This window comes from Canis lupus, chromosome 7, assembly GCF_011100685.1.
Source record: "Canis lupus familiaris isolate Mischka breed German Shepherd chromosome 7, alternate assembly UU_Cfam_GSD_1.0, whole genome shotgun sequence".
Taxonomy (NCBI): Eukaryota; Metazoa; Chordata; class Mammalia; order Carnivora; family Canidae; genus Canis; species Canis lupus.
This window is the reverse complement of record NC_049228.1, coordinates 35,741,309-35,757,581: the sequence shown is the minus strand read 5'-3', so window position 1 is coordinate 35,757,581 and position 16,273 is coordinate 35,741,309. Positions and strand designations below refer to the sequence as shown.

At 41.8% G+C, this 16,273-nt stretch overlaps 2 long non-coding RNA genes across 7 annotated transcripts in view; one reads left to right on the top strand and one right to left on the bottom strand.

The window, feature by feature from the left end:
• Positions 1-16,273, top strand: part of LOC111096704 — a 54,932-nt gene that overhangs the window by 2,951 nt on the left and 35,708 nt on the right. For 5 of the 6 annotated variants that reach the window (XR_005362237.1, XR_005362238.1, XR_005362233.1 and 2 more), the window contains exons 2-3: positions 10,094-10,164; positions 10,382-10,472. The exons of the other annotated variant lie outside the window; for it this stretch is intronic. This is a non-coding gene — a long non-coding RNA (uncharacterized LOC111096704). The remainder of the gene's footprint in view (positions 1-10,093; positions 10,165-10,381; positions 10,473-16,273) is intronic. 6 annotated transcript variants of the gene reach the window in all.
• On the bottom strand, positions 1,488-10,508 carry LOC111096705. Its single transcript, XR_005362239.1, has 3 exons — positions 10,265-10,508; positions 8,914-8,968; positions 1,488-1,548 (listed from the first exon to the last, which is right to left on the bottom strand). It is a non-coding gene; the product is annotated as an uncharacterized LOC111096705 (long non-coding RNA).

Sequence of the window (16,273 nt, the reverse complement as noted above, 5' to 3'; positions counted from 1 at the left end):
TCTAGGATAGTCTCTCCATCTTATTTTTTCTTATGACATTGAATTTTTGGAAACTCTAATAGAATTGTTTTGCAGAATGTCCCACATTCTGGATTATCTCTTGGTATCATTTAACTTGTCTGTTTACTATCCTCTTTATTTTCTATAAACTGGAAGTGGAGTCCAGGGTTGCACCATCCAGTATGGTGGCTGCTAGCTTGATGTGGCTATTGTATACTTGAAATATGTGTGGGCAATACAACTGAGAAGCTGAATTTTAATTTAATTTCACTTGAAAGGGATCCCTGGGTGGCACAGCGGTTTAGCACCTCTGCCTTTGGCCCAGGGCGCGATCCTGGAGACCCAGGATCAAATCCCACATCGGGTTCCTGGTGCATGGATCCTGCTTCTCCCTCTGCCTGTGTCTCTCTCTGCCTCTCTCTCTGTGTGTGTGACTATCATAAATAAAAATTTTTTAAAAATTAAAAAAAAATAATTTCACTTGAAATAATTTGAATTTATATTTAAAACTCACACTCTATTTCATTATTGGAAAAATTTTAAGTGTGTTTGGAAAAACTTAGGTATGCAGTCTACTTTTTCAATGTTAAATTTTGTGAAATCTAAATACAGATCAAGTATTTCCAATGAAAATTTAGCATTTGAATTGAAATGTGCTTTAAGTGTAAAAATGCACACCAGATTTTGAAGACTCACAAAAGAAAGTAAAATATTAATTTTTTATATTTCTACCTGGTAGAAATACTAATACTTTTGCTATTTGGGCTAAATTAAGTATATTAAATAAATTGTACTTGTGAGTTTTGTTTTGACTTCATGTGGCTACTAGAAAATTTAATATTACATATGTGGCTCACATTATATCCCTACTGCCATGCACGGTCTAATAGCCTGATTAAATTCAAGTTAAACATTTTTGGTAAGAATATTTCTAGATGATGTTGTGTATTTCAAACTACATCACCTCAGGAGGCTCCTATGTCAGATGGTCCCACTGTTAATGATGCTAACTTTGGTTCCTTGGTTAAGATGGAGACTGCAGGAACACTGCAGGTACACTTCCCTTTTTGCAATTAAAAATCTATGTAAATATCCCAAAAATCTGTTTACCTAATGGTTTTGCCTTTTTAAAAATTTCCCTGCCTTGAACTGATGATTACATCAGAGGTTGTCAAATGGTGGTTTTCTTATTTTGTCAATCCATCTCTGTTTATTAGCAGGCCTTGATCTGTAAAGAGCTTACTCTTCCCCTTTAATAGATATACACTGATATGATTTTATGTAGGTATGTATTTAATGTACTGCAATTAATTGTAGTCATTCTTTTTATGTTCAGTACACTTTTACGTTCCCTGCCTCAGACTTGTAATCAACCATTTCTTCAAATAACTTTTTTTTTTTTGAATTATTTATTTATTCATGAGAGACAGAGAGAGGGAGGCAGAGGGAGAAGCGGGCTCCTCATGAAGCAGGTAGCCTGATGTGGGACTTGATTTCAGGACCCTGGGATGATGACCTGAGCCGAAAGCAGATGCATCAGTGAGCCACCTAAGTGTAGGAAAAACATCCATGGAATTTTATTCAAGACCCTTTCCTAATACTACATACACACATTATTTCATCTATGTAGCTGATCACAGAATTTAAGTGTGATATTGCAACCCTTTCTTTTCCTCACTACATGTTAGGACTGAATATGAAAACAAATGTGAAAGCCTTAGCTTTCATATTTGCAAAGTGAGGCTAGAACACCTTCCTGTGGTCATTCTCAACAGTGTGTATCAAGAATGTCTATTGTTCCAGGCTGGAGATGTCAGCCTTGCTCCTCCCAGGATTATTATCTCCCCCAGTAAACCCCCATCCCATTTTTAAAAATTTCAATCTTGGGGTGCCTGGGAGGCTCAGTTGTATGGGCATCTGCCTTTGACTCCTGTCATGATCCCAGGGTCCTGGGATCCAGCCCCACATTGGGCTCTCTGTTCAGAGGAGAGTCTGCTTCTCCCTCTCCCTCTGCTGCTTCCCCTGCTTGTGCTCTCTCTCTGTCAAATAAATGAAATATTTTAAAAAATAAATTTCAGTCATACCTCCCCAGTTTATTTTGAAAACCCTCTTTTCTTTTTTTTTTTTTTTTTAATTTATTTATGATAAGTCACACAGAGAGAGAGAGAGAGGCAGAGACATAGGTAGAGGGAGAAGCAGGCTCCATGCACCGGGAGCCTGACGTGGGATTCGGTCCCGGGTCTCCAGGATCACGCCCTGGGCCAAAGGCAGGCGCTAAACCGCTGTGCCACCCAGGGATCCCGAAAACCCTCTTTTCTGATATATAGCCATGTGAATTTGAGATTACCTACCTCAAAAGGCACAGAAGTCATCCATATTTTCCTATAAACTTATTAAACACTGATGAAAAAATACTTAATAACCTAACATATTAATATTCAAGCACTTCAACATAATTCCTTTTCAACTTTTACAATGATTTTTCCCACCTAAGCCAATAGGCATTTACATTTGGTGTATGTGTGCATGTGAAAACAGATACATACCTCAAACTGACCATAGGATAAGCTGGCCTGCATTGTCCTTCTTCCTGGATATATTACAATTTCAGAGATATGGGCATTCAAATGGGAACAAATAAGCTGAATTCCTTATGAAATAAACTAAGCATATGAAATTTAAGGCATATTAAAGATGCTAATGATTAATCCCATAAGTCTTTCTCTCTTTCCTGTCTCTTAATAGATAAGTGTGTACTACGGGTGGATGAATTAAAACACTTCTAATCTAGGGGCACCTGGGTGGCTCAGTGGTTGAGCATCTGCCTTTGGATTAGGTCTGATCCCAGGGTCCTGGGATTGAGTCCTGCATCAGGCTCCCCACAGGCAGCCTGCTTCTCCCTCTGCCTCTGTCTCTGCCTCTCTGTGTCTCTCATGAATGAATAAACTAAAAATCTTGAAAACAAACAAACACTTCTAATCTAGACTGTGAGCTCCTGTGGATGGGCTATTCACTCATCTACTCTTGCTCAATAAAAGGGCCCTGTTGTAAAAAGATGAGAAGCAATACAGGTGAATAGAAGGCATTTGTTTTTCATCAAATTATCTACAAAAACTTCCTGAAGAGATAGATTATTTGTGTCAATGAGCTCAGAGGTTGACCTGAGCCTTGACAAATTTTTCTTACCTCATTATGTTCTGTTGTGTGGGTCTACTCTCCTATTTGGTCCACTCTTTTTGTAATTGGGGCAACATGGGAGGTTCAACTGGTCTGGGGATACTTAATGTATTCCATAAACTGGCTGAATAAAATATTTTTATTTTTCTGCCAAAACGACAACTGATTTCCATCTACAACTATCCTTTTAAGGTAAGAAACAGTAAATCAACTGGAAAGACAGTGGCCTTGAGCTGTGGGATGTGATTTCAGTTTAACACTGGGATTGAGAAATGCTGAGCCTCACTGTGGAGTCGTCAAATCAGTGTTGGTCTCCAGCAATGAATGGATACAGCAGCATTGCATAGACTGCAAGGTACACAGTCTCAAAGTTGGAGTTGTTCTCATAGTAGGGATATTCATTAATATGTTGTTTTTGTGGATCAGAGCTCCCAAGTAGTTCAATTTAACTTCATGGTCTTGAACTCCATTACTTTTTCTTTTCTTTTTTTTTTTTAAAGACTTTATTTATTTATTTATTTATTTATTTATTTATTTATTTATTTATTTGAGAGAGAGAGCATGAAAGAGTTTGAGAGAGAGAGTATGAGCAGGGGGGAAGGGTAGAGGGAGAAGCAGACTTCCTGCTGAGCAGGGAGCCCAACTCAAGGCTGGATCCCAGGACCCTGAGATCATGACCTGAGCTGCAGTCAGACGCTTCACTGACTGAACCACCCAGGTACTCTGAACTCAATTACTTTTTCTATTTAAGTCTTTCAGATTGCTCCATACGTCCATAGTTAGTATAAAATCAAATGAAGCAAAATCTTCTTTGGCAACTTTCCTATTTCATATGGAGTTTGCCACACTGTCCACCTTCCAATATCTGAAATGTTTTCATCAGTCACAGGTTTTCTGAAAACTTTCTGCAGTGGGTGGTGGGCAAGTGTTCCCTGCTAGGCAGTCTTCCTGCAGGCAGACTTCTGGCCCCGGTGCTCCCTTTCATTCCTGCTCCAGTCTCAGTGGCAGGCTCAACACCATGTGCCAGGAACCTTTCCAGACCACCTGAACTTGGGTGAGCCCTTCCTTTTGTGAGCAGTGATATCAAATTTTGATATTTTATAAAATATCCATGTATAACAGATTGAAAATGTAAAAATCAAAACAGAACTGATTCATCATAAATAATTTGAGAAGTACTGCTTCTTATATTTGTTTTGTGTGCATACATTTCTTGGAAGTATTGCTAAAATGCAGATTTTATTCAGTAGGTCTGTTGTGGGGCTCCCAGCCAATGCTGATATGGTTGATCTTGGGACTTGACTTTGAGTAGTAAGACTGTGGATGCAACTTTGACTCACATGCAAAAGTGAGAATTCTCGCATATAAAAATGAGCATAGGGCAGCCCAGGTGGCTCAGTGGTTTAGTGCCCCCAGGGCGTGATCCTGGAGACCTGGGATCCAGTCCCATGTCGGGCTCCCTGCATGGAGCCTGCTTCTCCCTCTGCCTGTGTCTGTGCCCCTCTGTCTGTGTCTCTCATGAATAAATAAATGAAATCTTAAAAAAAAAAAAAAGGAAAAAAGTGAGAATATTCATAGCAGTATGTCTGTAATATCGCAAATATCAAAAACAATCTAAATGTTCTTGAATGGGAAAATGGATAAATTAATTGTAGTGAAGTCATCAGTAACATATATATCAGTGAAAACAAACTAGATTAATATCAGTGTGGATGGGATCCCTAGGTGGCACAGCGGTTTGGCGCCTGCCTTCGGCCTAGGGCGCGATCCTGGAGACCCGGGATCGAATCCCACATCGGGCTCCCAGTGCATGGAGCCTGCTTCTCCCTCTGCCTGTGTCTCTGCCTGTCTCTCTCTCTCTCTCTGTGACTATCATAAAAAAAAAAAAAAAAAAAAAATATCAGTGTGGATGATTTATGAAAACATAATTTTAAACAAAATGTAAATCACACAAAAATATGTTAAGCATTTATATAAAGCTTAAAGTTATGCAAAATAATACAATATATGTAGGGGTGCATAACATAAAGATATACCTAGAAATGATAATACCAAATTCAGGCAAATATTTCTTCTTGTGGGAGTGAGGGGTGTGTCACTGAGGACAGGCTACTAAGAAGATTCTATTTTATTTTATAGTTTACTCCCTAAGCTGGGTGACAAAGGTAATTGTTGTATTTTATACCTTTGAATGGCTTTAAATATTTCATAATTACATTTAAAAAGCAATTTAAATTCATTCAATGTAAGTTTACCCAACTTAAAAAAATTCGTGAAGAAAATTTCCAACATATTCTATACTTTTCAAAGGTCTTGCAGGGTAGGGGCATAGTGGAGAAGTAGAAGAGCTCCTTTAAATTGGGAAAAGAGATCCAAAAGAGGAAAAAGGAGTGGTTTTGAGAACTTTTGCTATTTTCCCCCCCAGATTTGTTTACAACCAGTTACAGTCAAACTTGGGTACAGAGTTCCTAATCAATCATCACACCAACTGTTAATAAATGATTCCTGCACCATGCCTTTCATGAGCATGGTTATTCCAGCCCCAGTTCTATTACATAAGAGCTGACCACCCCCCTCCCCTCAGGCACCACCAGCTCCTGGCTGGATTGGTTGGTCCCCTCTGGTTGGTCTTTCTGCTTCCACTCTTGACCCTCAAATGGTCTGATGGTCTTTCCCGCATGACAGCCAGGATTATACTTTCAAAACAAATCAGAAAAGTCATTTATGTACTCCCAACCATCACTAGCTAGCTCATCATAGTATCTAGAATGAAGTCCATGGTCCTTAGCATGACCTCCTTGGCCTCCATAAGCTGCCCTCTCCTACCTTCTGACCTCATGTACTGCTCTCCCCTCGACCCTACACTCAGGAGGCCCAGCCTCCATATTGTTTATTCAATGCACAGCTCGTTCTTATTTCAAGGCCCAAGTGCCCTTTCCCTGCCTGAATTTTCTCCTGGATCTTTCCTTCCTACCACCCAGGTCTCTGCTCAAATGTACCTCCTTGAAGAGGCCTCCTCTGACCAGCCCATCTAAGGGGGCCCTCCTACTAACATTATTCTTGCTCCCTTGAGCCACTTCATTGTTCTTCTTAGCCCCAGTTGTCACCAGACATTGCATTAGACATCAGTTTATTGTCTACCTCTGCTTAGGCTTGACCATAAGCTCTCAGAGAGCAGGGACTTAACTATTTCATTCTGTGCTTTATCTCTAGGTGGTGCCTGGCACATAGTAGGTGGCTCATAAATCTTTGTGGAATAAATAGATGAATGAATCAGTGAATGAGCAAGCCAGAGACTTTTGACTACCTGCCGTGGCTAAGCTGACCACATTTAATCTTCTAGTTGGCAAAATACAGTAACAATCTTGACATAATTTATCACCAGTTTAGAAACCAATAGGTACTTGATAAAACATATTGGTTATTGATTATTCTTGGACCTTATGAACTCATTAAATAGCCCTCCTTTCTAACATATAGTTGAATAAGTTTGTATTAATAAGCAGGATTTATACATTCTCAGGAAATAATCAACATTTTAGTGCTCACCATGTTCTAGGTACTTTGCATATATTATGATTTCATGTCCTTTTTTTTTTTTTTAAAGATTTCATTTATTTATTTATTCATGAGAGACATAGAGAGACAGAGAGAGGGGCAGAGACACAGGCAGAGGGAGAAGCAGGCTCCATGCAGGGAGCCCGGCGTGGGATTCGATCCCGGGTCTCCAGGATCACACCCCGGGCCAAAGGCAGGGGCCAAACCGCTGCGCCACCCAGGGATCCCATGATTTCATTTCCTATTCTATGTCATTTTTCCCCTAGCAACTCTATGAGACAAATGTCATCATTTTTTACAGAAGAAATCTGATATTCAGAGAGGTGAGCTGTTTGCCTAGCGTCACAAAGTTGGTTCCACAATCCATGTAGTTTTACATTCTACATAAAGTTGTCTATTTTTTTTTTTAAAGTTGTCTATTTTTAAAAAGATTTATTTTATTTATTTATGAGAGAGAGTGTGTGCAGGGAGGGGCAGAGGGAGGGAGAGAGAATCTTAAGCAGACTACCTGCTAAGCATGGAGCCTGATGTGGGGCTCGATGCCATGACCCTGAAATCATGACCTGAGCCAAAATCAAGAGTCGGATGCTCAGCCAACTGAATCACTCAGGGGCCCCTACATAAAGTTGTCCATTGCATGGTTATGTCATTAAAGGGTCATTAAATGCACCACTAAATGTTAGTGCTAGGAGGAGACTGAATCCAGACTTCTTCCTGCACAGCCAGGAGATTGACTTGGGTATCTGTCCACTCACCTCCTTAACAGGAGAGGCTGTCTAATGGAATCATGAACCTCTTCCACCTGGCCTCTCTCTGTTCTAGGTATGTACAGCCCTTCCTATAGTTATTTGCGGATTCTGTATTTGTGAATTCATCTCCTCCCTAAATTTTTTTTAAGATTATTTATTTATTTATTCATGAGAGACACAGAGAGAGAGAGAGAGGCAGAGACACAGGCAGAGGGAGAAGCAGGCTCCATGCAGGGAGCCTGACATGGGACTCGATCCCGGGTCTCCAGGATCACGCCCTGGACTGAAGGTGGCGCTAAACCGCTGAGCCACTGGGGCTGCCCTCCTCCCTAAAATTTATTTGTAATCCCCAAATAAGTTCCTGTGTCATTCACAGCCACACACCGAGTGGTGAAAAATTCTGAGTTGCCCAATGTGCATGCTCCCAACCAAGGTGGAACCAGATGGTGCCCTGCTTTCTTCCATTAGCTGGAATACTATAAGCAACCCTTTCGTGGCCATGCTTTTTTGCATTGCTCTGCTTTTCATGGGTGATTATAATGTTTAAAGTGGCCCCCAAGTGCCGACTGGCATTCCTGAGTGCAAAAAGGCCATGAAGTTCCTTATGGAAGAAAAACCTATTAGATTATGCTTCACTCAGGTGTGAGTTACAGTGCTGTTGCCCACAAATTCAATGTTAGTGAATCAACGATGTATATTAGGTAAGGTGTCTCTAAACAGAAACACACATAAAATAAGGTTATGTATTGATTGGTTGACAAAAATGTTGTCACCAGAGGCTCACAGAAACCTAGCCCTGTATTTCTCCTAGGAATTTGTTAACTTGTTGGCAGTGACTTTCCAGAACATAACTATGGTGAATAATGAGAATTGATGTATGTCTGTAACCCCCTGTAGAGTTGTGTCTGGTTACAGAGGTCAGTAAGAGGGAGTGATGTTAAAAAAAAAAAAAAAAAGAGGGGGACCAACAAACCCCAATTCTGAAGAGAACTACTAGCTGTAACTTAAAAGTGTTTATAGTATTTTGTGGCTGGTAAACCTTAGTCAAATCTCTGTGCTTTAGTGACTGATCTGTCTAGAATGTAGGAATTTTTTTTAAAGGGTGGGTGGTGGGAGGGACAGAGGAAGAATCCTAAGCAGGCTCCATGCCCAGTGGGGAGCTGGACTTGGGGCTCAATCTCATAACCCTGAGATCATGACCTGAGTCGAAATCAAGAATCAGACACTTAACCCACAGAACACCCAGGCACCCCTAAAAATGGTGTTCTTGCTGTCAGTTTCTGAGGGCATGCTATAATTTTATTTTGACCTTTTCTGAATGCAGTGGTACATTGTTGCTGTTAAAAAGGGAGATAATTGTAGTTTAGTGGAAAGAGCACTCAATTTGGAGTCAGATATTCTGAGGATGAGTCAAAACTCAGATACCTACTGGCTGCATGATCTTAAGCAAATCTCTGACCCTTTCCGGCTCTCATTTTTCTAATCTGTAAAAAGAAAGACAATAAATAGCCAATATTAGTTAATCCACAATCCTTAGGTGTTACAAGGGCTTTTCATTGAAACTTCACATCCCTTGAGGGAGACATTAATTCCTCATTTTACAGGGGAGGAAGAAATTGAAGTCCAGAGAGGTTAAGTGACTGGCTCAGGATCACAAAGCTAGAGAGAACAGAGCTGGGTCTGTGAGAGCAAGACCTTAACCACAGCCCCTGACTCCATGGCCCTCACGACCTGCCATCTCAAACAATGCTGGGGGCTGGGTGGCATACACTTATATTATAATCCATAATCCATGTAAGATATTACTATTTTTTCACCATGATTAGCATTTTGAATGTTAGTATTTCAAAAGGGAGTTTTCCCTTAAGATATGTGGTTTTCAAAAAGTTTGTTGGAATCATTAAGTATGCTTTGTTCTTACAAGGACCAACTTTTGGTGGGAGCAGAGGATCAAGACCCATTTCTGATTTTAAATTGAAAGTGAATTGAAAAAGAGGATATTTAAGTGGACATTTTCTTCAAAGTGACCCTTTGGTGAACTTACCTTTTGCATTTAAAGATTTTATTTATTTTTAGAGAGAGCACGAGTAGGGGAGGAGCAGAGGGAGACGGACAGGTGGACTCATGCTGAGCGTGAACTCTGACATGGGGCTCAATCCCTCAATGCCAAGGTCATGACTAGAACCAAGACCAAAAGTCAGATGCTCAACCGACTGAGCCACCCAGGTGCCCTTATCTTTTGCATTTAGAGTGGGATTTTTGTGTTTATATTTGAGGGTGATTTTTCAAAGGCACAGATGTGAAGTCGTAAGTCTGAGAACTGTTTCGCTGGCAGCAATATAAACTAACTACACTGTTATAAGAAAGACCAGAGGAGAGTCTAACAAGGCATCATACCATTCAGGCACCAGTGACCTTCTGTGCAAACTAACCCATCATCCCTTGGAAGCACCATCCTCTAAAAAAAGCCCCCCCCCCCCCCCCCGCCCCCGCCCCCCCCCCAAAAGCTGTCTCTAAGCGGAAACTAAAACTTTCTCTGGTGAGTTTCACTCATTCATTTGCTTGTGGATGTTTTTTGATCATCCACTGTGTGCCTGGTCCTCCTCTAGGTCAAGAGGATGAAGGAATGATCTAGATGCACCCATTCTTTTCTCAGGAAGCTATGAAATGGCACTGTCAGGTAGGGGTGCTCTCTGTGTGTCTGTCTGTCTGTCTCTCTCTCTCACACACACACACACACACACACACACACACACACGCGCGCGCGCACATGCACGTACCCCTTTCACGCAGTGGAGAGGAAGTTACCATGTGATAAGCAGTCCTCTGGAGAAGCCCGGTGGGAAGAAATGGTGGCCTCTGGCCGGGTCACCGCCAACTGAAGTCTGTCTCGCCAGGCCCTCATCCTGAAGATGACGATAACCCTTGAGAAAGACCTGCAGCCAGAGCTGCTCCCGGATTCCTGCTCCCGACAGGCTGCATGTGATGGTAAATACTTGTATTTGAAGCTGCTAAGTTTTGGCATAATTTGTTCTTCTACAGTAGATAAAAACTCTGGCATTCAATTGTTCTATTCGTGTCCTTGGCCAACCTCCAACGACCAGACAAACCTGAACATCCTCCCTTTGTGAGCTCAGAAGGAGACTGCCCGGCCCTGCTAAGAAACCCCACAGAAGTTTTTATGCTAGCCAATGTCTTCTCTGATCCTCAACACGACCCTATGATGTTTTCCTAGGGAGTTCTCTCCTTTTCAAACATTGTTCCATGTTAGGTCTTGGACCCTTCATGTCACTCCAGCTGAGGGGACATGGGGGCCACAGCCCTCCTCCACCCACAACCACTTCTCCTTTTCCTTTGTACCAGGGAGAGGGCTGTTCTCTCCTAATCTAAGTCCAGTTTCTTTGTCAGGAAGCTTCTTTCCATTCCCTATGTTCTCAAGCTCCTTCCTCATTCAACTTCTCCTTATCCGCTGGCTCAGCCCTATAACCAAGCTCCCATCTACCTCCTCTGGAAAAGAAAAATTCCCTTCCAGCCTCACATCCTGCTCTGCCTACTCCTGTCTCCTCCTCCAGGCAGCAGGATTCCTTCAAGTTGTCTGTTGTCCACACTGACCAGCTTCATGGCTGAACCTTCAGGTACTGCATCATCCACTCAGGCTGGCTCCTTCCCTTGTAGGAACTATTTATGCGAAGGTTATTCATGATCTCCTTAATGATAAATCCAGAGACTCCTTTTTATTATGGGAAAATAAGAACTTTGTGATGGGAAGTTTCAGACAGGTGCCCAAGTAGAGAGCACAGCACAGTGAGCCTCCATGTGTTCAGCTCCCAGTTAGTAGCTCCCACTCAGGTACCCACTGCCTCCCACCCCACCCCAGGATTATGTTGAAGGAAATACCAGGTATCGTATCATTTATCCCCAAATATTCAGCATATATTTCTTCTTAAAAAAAAAACCACACATTTTATTCATTTATGAGAGAGAGAGCGCACACAAGTGGAGGGAGGGGCAGAGGCAGAGGGAGAAGCAGACCCCCTCTGAGCGGGGAGCCTGACTTGGGGCTCGATCCCAGGACCCTCAGATCATGACCTGAGCTGAAGACAGATGCTCAACTGACCAAGCCACCCAGATACCCCTCACTATATATTTCAAAAACATAACTCTCAAAGACCATTTTCACGTATTTACCTTGGCCATCCAATCACATAGCTAACATTGTGTTTTTTTTTCCCCTAAACTTTTCAATTACATTAATCTCAGGTGTACAACATAGTGATTTGACAAGTCTATACATTGTACTGTGTCCATCTTGGGTGTAGATATCCTCTGTCCCTGTACATGGCTATTACAAACCATCAATTATCCTCCCTGAACTTTTTTTCTTAAAATTTTTTAAAAAAAGATTTTATTTATTTATTCATGAGAGACACACAGAGAGGCAGAGACATCGGCAGAGGGAGAAGCAGGCTACATCCAGGGAGCCCAATGTGGGACTCCATCCCAGGACCCCAGGATTGTGACCTGAGCCAAAGGCAGACACTCAACCACTGAGCCACCCAGGCACCTCCCCCCTTTTTAAAGATTTTATTTTCTCCAAATTTTATTTAAATTCTAGTTAAATAACATATAGTGTAATATTGTTTTCAGGAGGAGAATATAGTGATTCATCACTCATATATAACACCCAGCGCTCATCATAAGTGCTCTCCCTTATCACCATCACCCCTTTACTCATCCCTTGCTTACCTTCTCTCCAGCAACTCTCAGTTTGTTCTCTATAGTTAAGAGTCTTATGGTTTGCTTCCCTCTTTTTTTCCCCTTCTCTTATGTTCATCTGTTTTGTTTCTTAAATTTCACATGAGTGAAATCATAAAGTATGTCTTTCTCTGACTGACTTATTTCCCTTAGCATAACACCCTCTAGTTCCAACCACTTTGTTGCAAATGGCAAAGTTTTATCATTTTTAATGGCTGAGTAATATTCCATCGCATATATACAATACACACTTCATCTTCTTTATCCATTCATCGGTTGATGGACGTGTGGGCTGTGTCCATAATTTGGCTGTTGTAGAAAATGGTGCTATAAACATTGGGGTGCATGTATCCCTTCGAGTCAGTATTTTTGTATCATTTGAGTAGGTACCTAATAGTACAATTGCTGGGTTGTTCATCCTCCCTATATCCTGATGGTGCTAGTCTTTCTTACTCCTTTTGCTTGCTTTCTGGCCTCCACTTTGAGATCTTCTTTCTCCCCTCCCATCCCCTCACTTTCTTTGGGGCTTTTCCCTTGGTGCTGAGGCCACTTTACACACTGCCCAGCAAACTGGGCCCTTGCCAGACTGCACTCACTGTGTGCTTCCCAAGGCAGGCTCCCATCCTCTGAGGTCCAGGCTCCATCTCCCTGCCTGACAACTCCCCCTGCTCTCTCCTGCGGACTTCAACTTGATGGGTTTGGAACTGAGCTCATCATCTTTCTTGTCAGACCCCCGCCCCCATGGTGTTCTCCCTCATTAAAAGGCACCCTACTCACGCAGGTGCTCAGTCCAGAAACCAGAAACCCTTTTTTCCTGTTCCTCCTTATTTCCTCTCACCCCCACCCCATAGCCCATCATCACATGACTAATATCTACTTGCTTCTTCCCCTGCCTTCCTGATCTCCAGGAGAGCTACTATCATCTTCTGGCTGGATTCCCAGATTCTTGTAGTTTCCTAGCTGATTTTCCTGCTTCCACTCCAGCCTCTGCCTCACCCCATCCAGCCCACCCCACCTCATGTGCTGCAGCGTAGCCACGACATTTAACATCCTACCTTGTATTTCACCATCCAGAGCCTTTCATTGGTTCTTATTGATTTTAGGATAAAGACCAAAATCCTTGACAAGGTTCAGGTGCCCCTCACCTCCTGACCCCTGGCTCTCCAGTCTCAGTTAGCATGGATGCCCAGCTCTCTAGTTACTGCCAAGGTTTTGCAAGTACTTTCAGTGGTTTATTGAAAAAGCTTGATTTAGGAGCCACCTGGCTGGCTCAGTCCGTTAAGAATCCAAATGTTTATTTCAGTTCAGGTCATGATCTCAGGTCATGAGATGGAGTCCCATGTCAGGCTCCACACTGGGTATGGAGTCTGCTTAGGATTCTCTCTCTCCCTCTGCCCCTCCCTCCATCTCTCCCTCCTTAAAAAAAAAAAAAGGATTAAAGTTCCTTTCAGCTGATGGTTTTAGTAGTCATTGATGATTGTGGCCTAGACCCATTTTTTAATTAGTGGCTACCATTGCTTCTGGATTTATTAACTGGACTTCTAAAAGAATAAGTTCATCGAGTGTTTGGTTACCTAGAAATACAAGCTGAATAGGAAGGCAGGATAAATGCTTGACTTTTCCTTCATTTACCAACTTTCAGGAAAATGTGTTGGTACCTTAATAACCTCCAAAGACAAGCAATGCAGGCTTTTTTTGGTGGTGGTGGTGGAGAAGGAGGATGATTGGGGTCAGAAATGCTTGGATCTTTATAATTTTGTTGTTTTTAATCCACTGCAGTCATTAGTCTTTCTGACATTCAAATTGAAATTGTTCCATTTTTGGCCCTATCAGGTTGGGTCCTGTATCTTTGAGAAGATCCCGAGGTCCTCAATAGTTTTCTTACCTTTTTTTTTTTTTTTTCTTACTTTTGGACACAAAAGATATCCCTGGAACATCTTGTGTATTTTCTGCCATGGATCTGGACTCACCATTTCTCCAAAGAGCCATTTCATTTAAAACAAACAAGCTATAAATATATATATATATATATATATATATATATATATAATATTAATAAATATATTTATTAAGTGAGTATATATATATTAAGTGAGTAAATATATAATATAAATTTATATATATTATATATATATTTAACTGAGTAAAGTATTTGAAAACCAAGAACCAGTTGCTAGGTGACCTCACTGTTCCTGGGATGCCATTGCTTCTAGGCTTTTTCAGTGGGCAGAGGCAGAAAGAAAAATTTCATTAAATCATGAATTTATGTTGATATTCAAATTAGGATATTTACAATATGGACATCAGGAATGCTCAGTGACATTAGGTGTCTTTGTTTCCCAGTCTGTTCAGTAGACAGTCACTGTTTATTAACTAATAGTACATATTAATGGTCACAAACTTTTTACTTAACCTTTCTGAATTTTACTTTTTTACCTCTTTTCTTTTATGCTGAAAATCTTGGTTCCTAAGATATTAAGATAATGAATTGCTCTATCTTTTTGTACCTATTGCTCTATGTACCTATTTTTCTATCTTTGTCTTTGGTCCTTAGGGTACACTCCACAGTTTTAGTTCTGTTTTATCTTTATCTGTTTGGATATGGCACTTGAGGTGCAGTTAGATTCATTTGTTTCAGTTGGTCATTCTGAAAATTTTTAAATGTCTCTGCCCTTTGTTACTTTGATAATAAAATTATTTCCAGGGGATACACTTGAGTAAATACCCTGAGGACATGCATCCAGGAGAGAAGGGGCTCCTCCCATTGTACCTGTGCTAGCCTCCCACCCCTTGAACGCTGGCAGGGGTGTCAGCTCCACCTTTGCACAGGCCCCTCCATGCCAGGTGCCCTGCCAGGCCGTGGCCAGTGGCCATCTCTACCAACAAATGATGGAGATATTTTTATTACCACCTTTCAGGTGAAGAAACTGATTCTCAGAGAGGCCAAGTAACTGTCCAAAATCACACTATTAGTAAGTGGAAAGTCCAGAATTCAATCATGAATGCATCTTGTCTAAAACCCAGTATTTTTTTTTCTATTTTGCCATGTCACCTGTCAGTAGTAACCCCATAACATGTGTGATATTTCAGTCTAGAATTTGTTCTGCCCCAGTTCAGGAGAGGGTTAGCGTGTTTATTTTCTACTGCTTATGACTACATCTGGCATGTTCCTAGCAGCTTTCTTACTAACAACCCAAACTGGAAACAACCCAAGTGCTCATCGTCAGTAGAGTGAGAAGGAAAGAATACAACGTGGGTGAATGTCAGAAATAGAAGGTTGCGTGGAAAAAACTAGACATAAAAGTATATACACTGGAGGTGACCATCTGTGTAAAGCTCAAAAGCAGACAAATAAATCTATGGTCTGTAAGTCAGGAGCCAGGCCAATGGATAGGAGGAGATGGCAGTCCTGGGCACCAGCTGCTCTATTTCTTGATTTGGGTGTTGGTTCCAGGGGAGTGTTTGCATTGTAAAAAAATCAATATGACATCAATATTATTATCCTTACTATCCTTATTTAATGGAAAAGGAAACCAAGCCTTGGAGAAATTAGATGATTTGCCCAAGGTCACAGAGAAGTAGCTCAGCTGAAACTCTAACTTGGTTCTCTGTGAGACCAGAGTCTGTTTCTTAACCACTGCACCACTGCAAGTGCATCAGAAGAGGGGCCCCGGGGGAGGCATTCTGGGAGCAGGAGGGGGAGTCTGGGACGTGACCTGGGAGGGCTGGGAATTTGGGACACCATGGGGTACCCAAAACAGGGGCAGGCCTGGAGCAAAGTATATACCTGAAGCTCCTAGGAATGTCCTTGAGTGAGAGAGGCTGGATTTTGGCTCTGGGTTGAGTCATGGGGTCCCTAAATGGCACTAGAGAGTAGGGATGAATCTTGGGGTCCAGTGAGCAGGATTCTCCAGTGGTGATCCTCTAAGCATGGTCTTGCAGCTCATCCCCCCCGCTTTCCTTTCCCTGCTACCAACCAGCATCCCACCTCTCCACTGCCAAGATAGCATCGTCACAGCAGGAAGGATAGGTCT